A 7,955-nucleotide genomic window follows, 5' to 3' on the forward strand; every position below is an offset into this window, starting at 1 on the left:
TGCAAACTCTATGAGATTAAAAACTTTATTTTGCTTGTTCACTTCTGTACCCCACAGTATAAAATGGAGCCTATCATGAAGTAGGTGCTCAGTATATATTTTTTTAATAAATGCATACAGTGATAAGTGTAGGGTTAATAGAGAGTATAGAAGGGACTTTTGGGAAAGATGACAGAATAGGGAACTCCAAGACTCAGTCCACCCATCAAAACAACTATTAAACATTCAGGGACTGTATGAAACAACTATTTGGAAACACTAGAGGCCAGAAGAACACTGTAGAGCATTCAGGGAAGAGTGGGAGGAAGAGACAGATAAATTAAGACAATTCATCAAGGGTTTTGTATCTGAGGCCCAAAAGTTTTTTACCCAAGAAAATGAATACCAGCATGGATGCTGTTGATGCTGAAAATCAGGTGGAACTGGAGGAAAAAAACATGACGTATTAATTGAACTCCAACACACACTTGAAGATCTCGTGGCAAGAGTAGACGCATTTAAGGAAGAAAATCTGAAGCTAAAACCAGAAAACCAAGTTCTTGGACAATATATAGAAAACCTCATGTCAGCTTCTAGTGTTTTTCAGGCAGCTGATACAAAAAGCAAAAGAAAGTAAGGGGTTGATATCCATTCTGTTTTATGGAATTGCTGCTGATTTTTTTTCTTTAAATTTGAATTGATTCCAAAAGTTACAGTACCTTTGTTTGTGGCTTCATTGAATATTTATGAAGATGATGGCAGATCTAGGCAAAATTAAGAGCTCTAAAAGTAAAACCAGAGACTTCCATGAGTATGTATATTGTCTTAGTCTATGAAAACATGTAAATATTTTGATTGTAGAGACTTTATAATTAGAGTTGCATATATTTATGAAAACTTGCAAATGAGCATTTTATCAAATTTGCTTTGATTTATAAGTTTAGCACTGTCATTTATTACAGGCTTCATAAAAGATGATACAAGAAAATAACTACCATGTTATAAAAATGTGACCAAAATCATGTACTGAATGCACGCTTTATGTACCTGCCCACTGTCTTGTGCCTCTTTTCCGTTTGTCTCTTCTTTCCCATTTCCCTTCCCCTAAGAACAAACAGTTCCGTATTTGTAAAAGTAATTTTAATAATTAATCATTTATGACAATAACTTGAACTCATTGAACTTAACCAAAAATAATAGTTTCTCAGCCAAGACCTGCCATTTGTTTTACTTAGTAACAAGATAGGACCGTTAGTTTCTCATTGAAAAACTGAAAACAGAAGGTATAAAAATGACAATTGTTCTTTGAAACTGTGACTTTTCAAATTGGGAAGATTTGTTTCAAAACTTCCTTCTGCACAAAATGACCACTTGGTATCTGAAAAGATGAGCTCCCGTTGTGTGTGTGTGTGTGTGTTTAAAATAGAGAACCTTGGGAAAATAGAAATAGAATGGAAAAAGTACTTGATAAACAGTAACCAAATCCAAATGTTTTCACTCCAGATTAGTGTCATCCCCTACATAGATTAGGTCTTTGGGGGAATATATATGAATGTGGATTAAGTATGACTAACTTTATGTAAGTCACATCTGGAAGAGAACAGTTACAAAGAGTTTGGTCTCTTAAGGTTTATTTATGGTGCCCAGAAGATCAAATTTGTAAAAATCCTTAAGTGTATGTTAGTATCAGAATCATGAATAAAACAGGAGGGTTTTACATATGTACTATTTGATAATTTTTCTCAGTATCTTATCTCACTTGTTCTTGAATTTTCTGTAAATCCAACTACTTGATTTGTAGAGTTTGGGGCATCCTTTTACTAAAGAGTTTTTAAAAATTCAGTTGTAGATTCCATTTGGTAAGGGAATTTTGCAGAAGTAATGTTACAATGCTGATTATAATAGGAAGACAGATCCACTAATATATTTCATGTTTTTAGATTTGAGCCACTTTTAAACATGGAATAATCTTATGTTTGTGTTGGTGCAAGTAAAATTCAATAAATGACTTTATCTGTATGAATATATAATAATTGTACTGCAAATGTTTTGCATGCCTTTTGTGACCTCATTTACAAACATTTGAAAATTGTGTTTCAATTCTGCTTTGCTGTTAATAAAAAGCCATTTCAGAGATTAAAAAAAAAAATAGAGAGTATAGGAGTGCTACTTCAAAGAAGCGATCAAGGAAGATCTCTCTAAGGATGGCACGTTTGAGCAGAGACCCCGGAGGGAGGGACCCACGTAAACATCTGGGGAAATGTTGTAGGCAGAATAGCAAGGGTAAGTGTCCTGAGAAAGAAACATGTTTGGAGGCCATGATTACTTGATGATGACTGTGAGAAATAACAAATCTTCTATTTCCATTAGTATATCTTCTTGTCATTTATTGCATTGTAGAATTCTAAGCCAGAGTTGAAAACTTGTGGCATATGAACCAAATCCAGCCATGATATGTATTTCATTTGGCACACATAATGTTTTTTAAAAAATGATGAAATTATTTGACAGCATTTAAAATGAGGAAATTTCACTTTCAGTTCATGATTTTTGGTTTCTCTTGAAAAGTCAGAAGATTTGGTCAGCCTGTGCCAGCAATTAGCTGGAGCTGAGCAGTGCTGGCCCCTGTAGACGGGGCTCAGGCTCTTCAATTTCATTCCCCATCTTGCTCTACTGTCCCAATCTGCTTGCTTCACACACTGATGTTACCTGCCTCCCCTGAAAGGAATTTGTTACTGACTGTGCCCCAAGTATGCTTTTTGAAAAGGCAATGCTTCTATATGAATATTTTTTCAAAAAGCTTCTGTGAAAATTCACTTGAAAATGGCATGTTCAATTCTGTTAATAAAGTTATATGTTGTGTAGAGGCATTTATGATTCATTAGAGGTTCCCGATCAAAATAACATTTGAGAAAATATTATTTTATGCATTATTCTTTGTCCACAAACTCTCAACTGAGAGCTAAGAATGCATACTTTTAGCCATCAAAATTCTAGGTTATAGCGCTGTTCATATTTTATTAGCTATATCTAATCAAAGGCAGACACAGCTTCTCATGCAGTAGCCTAATTTTTCTTTTTTTGGAGATCATAGGGAGAAGTTATTGTTGTCGAGAAATTTCCCATCTGGCAGTGAGGAAGAGAATTTTAGCAAGGTCACTTGGTAACTTCTGCCTAATATTTGAGGTGCCAACTTCCACAGGCTTTCCAACAATTTGGTTGAATTTAAGCTTGTTCTGTCTTTAGCCTTTTTAAAGACTATTTGGACATGGGGTTCAAAAACAAGTGACTTAAGAGCCTGCCCTATTTCTTGGTCCCTATGAATGAATCCAGTTACATATAACTGTAATGTTGTAAGGTGTCTGCATATCTTTGACTAAAATGTGTGAAGTAAGTTGTTTTATTTATGCTGCTCACATAAGGTGAGCAATAAAATAGTGTGAATGAATGACTGAGTATTTGGGCTTTTGATTTTCAGTAAGTGATATTTAAAAGCAAAAGAACTCCAAGCTGTTTGAACCAAGATAGTAGAAACACCTGTGCAAATCTGGGAGCCAGCACTTTACCAAGGTATGAAGCTTTATTTTAGGCACAATTAGACCAATTACACTCCCAGTTTCCTAGTGGAGATGGAATTCTCTGTAGTATTCATGTAAGAGCATTATGTTATGTTGCATTTTCTCTCTTGTATAAGAAGGATATGAATTTTAATGCATTTTGGAAATATTTTCATGATGTTACTGAAAGTGAATATAATTTCTTTTAGGCTGCAGAAGAAAGTTTTGCATTTTTAACCCTTTAGTTATAAAAATAATAATATAAGCTTTGGCAACTTCTATGATACAGTTACATGAAGGTAAAAATCATATTTAAAGGGGCTCTCAGTTGTAACTGAGTATTTTGGTTTGGGAGAAATTTTAGGTTGTATATATGGTAGTAGAATAAAATTTTAAAAAACATGGAACTGTACAACACAAACAGCAAACTTGAAGTTAAATTGTGGACTATAGTTAATAGTGCAATTATGAAAATGTGCTTTCATCAATTGGAACCAATGTATCAAACCAATGGGTGGTGTTAATGATAGGGTGGTATATGAGAATCCTGTATAGTGGTACCTTGGTACTTGACTGCTTTGAAACTCATTGAATTTGGTACTCGACACATTTTGAAGCAAAAGTTTTGTCCCCCTACTCATTGTTTGCTTGGTATTCCACAGGCAAGCTTAGGCTGCCTCAGGACTTGCTGCTCTTTCCAGCCAAAACAAAGGGTCACGTGTTAGTCACGCAGTAGCTCTTTCCCTGTGCACATCCTCTTGCAGTCTTATCTTAGCTACTACAGTCATTTGTGTATTTTTGTTCTTCCTTTTCCTCATCATGGGTCCTAAGAAAATGAACAGTGAGTGCACTAAGCAGAAAAGAAAATTCCTTTGCACCACCATAAAACAAAAAAGGAAATAATAGGCAAATATGAGAGTGGTATTAGCATTATTGATCTTGCTAGGGAATATGGCATGCCTAGAACAATGGTCTCCACTATTATTAAGAATAAAGAAGTGATTTAAAAAAAGGCTGATGTTGAGGAGTTAGTGGAGAAACATCGTGAAGAACTCAACATGGAGGAGCTGCAGGAACTACAGAAGGAGCAGCAACAAGAGGTAGCTGAAGAAATTTCTTCAGGTGACAAGGAAATAATGGAGAATTTCCCTGGTTCCTTGATAAAAGAAATGTGTGCAAAATGGGCAGGAGTTCAAAACTTTGTGGAGAAGAACCATCCAGACAAAGCTCTGACAAGCAGAAATATAAATTTATGAATGACTGTGATGGTTAGGTTCATGTGTTGACTTGGCCAGGTGACTCAGCTGTCTAGTCAAGCAAAAACTGGCCTAACAATTGCTGTGAGGATGCTTGAGGCTGGTTGATAAACCAACAGGCTGGTTTATTTGATCATCAGTCAATTGACTGCCGCTGTGACTGATGACTCATCAAAGGGCATGCCTTCCACAATGAGAGAATGCAATTGGCTGGATTTGATCCAATTAATCAGTTGAAGACTTATAAGCAAGACAGATAGAGGACTTTCACTTCTTCTTTGGCTGCCCAGTGAAGCATTTCCTGAGGAGTTCATCGAACATGTTCGTCGAAGATCCCAGTTCATTTCCTGAGCAGTTTGTCGAAGTTGCCGGTTCGTTTCCTGAGGAGTTCATCAGACATCTTCCTTGGAGTTGGCAGTTTGTTGACAGCTCTACAGAATTTGGACTCGTGCATACCCACAGTTGCGTGAGTCACTTTTACAATTTGATAATCAGAGACACCTCTCATTGATTCTGTTTCCCTAGAGAACACTAACTAATACAACTTGGTACCAGGAGTGGGGTTCTCGAGAAACAGAATCTTAAAACGGGCTTTTACAATTTGTTTTCTACTCTGATTAGATTCAGAGGCACTAATGACTCTATTTCCAATAATCAAGAGGGCACTGACAGTCCATGGCATGAGTTGGCAAGGGAAATACGCAAAATAGCACCATTTGATTCTCCTAATCATACTCTAGTATGACGCAAGGCTCTGGGTGACAGTGTTTTTGACACCTTCACAGAATTTTGCAGAATTAAGAGGTATAATGATGTTGGCTGGCTGCTTTTAGATACTTTGGATACAATTGTAAGAGAAAGGGATGAGCTAAAGGCTTCAAATTCAAAACTTAAATGCCATATGACAGATGTAAAGGTTTCCATGTGTGCCCTGAAAGAAAATCTTATTTCCTGTGCCCACAGACTGGAAGTTTCTGAAAACCAGACGCAGTCTCATTGCGTGAGTAGCAAATTTACAACATAAACTAAAATCTCAACCTCTCAGGGTGTCTGCTGTTAAAGTAAAGGCATTGATTGGAAAAGAATGGGATCTGGAAACTTGGGATGGGGACATATGGATTGATAATAATGGCAGTGAAGACATTGGAAACCTGGATTCTGCTGGGTCATTGTTAGATTTACCTGTAGAGGGCTGTCCTTGGGAAACAGCTTCCCTACCTCCGGCCTGCCCTAAGGAGCCTGCCAACCCCCACCTAAGGAGATTAACCCTTCAGTGCCTGCTAATCCTGTAATCACCTCCCCTGAGGAAGCAGCCCTCACTCCTTTGTCAGGAGAGATTAATCCTGTTTTAAGAGATGAAAATACAACAGAATGTCCTGAGGTGACTGGCTTGAAAGATAATTCTAACTCTTTTCGTGACCCACCCCCACCACCAGTTTTTGCTTCAAGACCTATAACTAGGCTCAAGTCCCAACAAGCCCCAAAGGGTGAGGTACAAAGTGTGACCCATGAGGAAGTATGCTATACTCCAAAAGAACTGTATGAGTTTTCAAACTTATACAGACAGAAACCAGGGAAATATGTGTGGGAATGGATATTAAGAGTGTGGGATAATGGTGGAAGGAATATAAGGTTGGATCAGGCTGAATTTACTGATATGGGCCCACTAAGCAGAGATTCTGCATTCAATGTTGTAGCTCAAGGGGTTAACAGTTTGGGTGGCTGGCTGAAACATGGGTCAAAAGGTGGCCAGCATTACCAGAGGTTGAAATGCCAGAACTGCCCTGGTATAATGTGGAGGAGGGGATTCAAAGGCTTAGAGAGAATGGAATGTTAGAGTGGATTTATCATGGAAGACCTTCTCACACAGCCCTGGAATGTCCAGAGGACACACCTTTTACCAGGACTGTAAGGAATAAAGTTGTGAGACTAGCTCCATCATCCCTGAAGAGCTCTGTAGTCACCCTTCTCTGTAGGTCAGATATTACTGTAGGAACTGCTGTTACTGAGCTGGAATCCTTAAACACAATGGGGATAATTGGGTCCCAAGTCAGTAGAAGCCAAGTGGCTGCAGTTAATCGCCACAGACAAGGTGGGCATGGCTACCATAATGGAAAACAGGTTCAAAGCAGCAATCAAAATAATATGACTTGCAGAGACTTATGGCATTGGCTAGTGGATCATGGAGTACCAAGTAGTAAAACAGATGGACAATCAACTAAATTCTTGTTTGAACTATAAAGGCAGAAGAATTCTAGGTCACATGAACAAAAGTCTCCCTTGAATTACAAAAACAGAGATTCACGGCCCCTTAATCAATTCCCAGACTTGAGACAGTTTACAGATCCAGAGCCCCTTGAATGAAGGGAAGGCCAGGTACCCTTGGGGAAGGACCCTGTTACACTGCCAAAAATTTATACTGTTAATCTTCCTCCCAGCCTTCCCCAGGGGGACCTACGGCCTTTTACCAGGGTGACTGTGCATTGGGGAAAAGGAAATGATCAGATATTTCATGGATTATTAGACACTGGTTCAGAAGTGACATTAATTCCCGGAGACCCAAAACGTCACTCTGGTCCACCAGTCAGAGTTGGGGCTTATGGAGGTCAGGTGATTGATGGAGTTTTAGCTCAGGTCCATCTCACAGTGGGTCCAGTGGGTCCCCAGACCCATTCTGTGGTTATTTCCCCAGTGCCAGAGTGCATAATTGGAATAGATATACTCAGCAACTGGCAGAATCCTCACATTGGCTCCCTGACTTGTGGAGTGAGGGCTATTATGGTGGGAAAGGCCAAGTGGAAGCCACTAGAACTGCCCCTGCCTAGCAAAATAGTGAGCCAGAAGCAATTCCAGATTCCTGGAGGGATTGCAGAGATTGATGCCACTCTTAAGGACTTGAAGGATGCAGAGGTGGTGATTCCCACCACATCCCCATTCAACTCTCCTATTTGGCCTGTGCAGAAAACAGATGGGTCTTGGAGGATGACTGTGGATTATCGTAAGCTTAACCAGGTGGTGACTCCAATTGCAGCTGCTGTTCCAGATGTGGTATCATTGCTTGAGCAAATCAACACATCCCCTGGTACCTGGTATGCAGCTATTGATCTGGCAAATGCTTTTTTCTCAATTGCTGTCAGAAAGGATCACCAGAAACAGTTTGCAT

At 38.8% G+C, this 7,955-nt stretch overlaps 1 pseudogene; it reads left to right on the top strand.

The window, feature by feature from the left end:
* Nucleotides 1–332: 332 nt before the first annotated feature.
* On the top strand, nt 333–616 carry LOC119540342 (annotated as a pseudogene).
* Nucleotides 617–7,955: the final 7,339 nt, after the last annotated feature.

The sequence above is a fragment of the Choloepus didactylus genome, chromosome 7 (assembly GCF_015220235.1).
Source record: "Choloepus didactylus isolate mChoDid1 chromosome 7, mChoDid1.pri, whole genome shotgun sequence".
NCBI classification, from domain to species: Eukaryota; Metazoa; Chordata; class Mammalia; order Pilosa; family Megalonychidae; genus Choloepus; species Choloepus didactylus.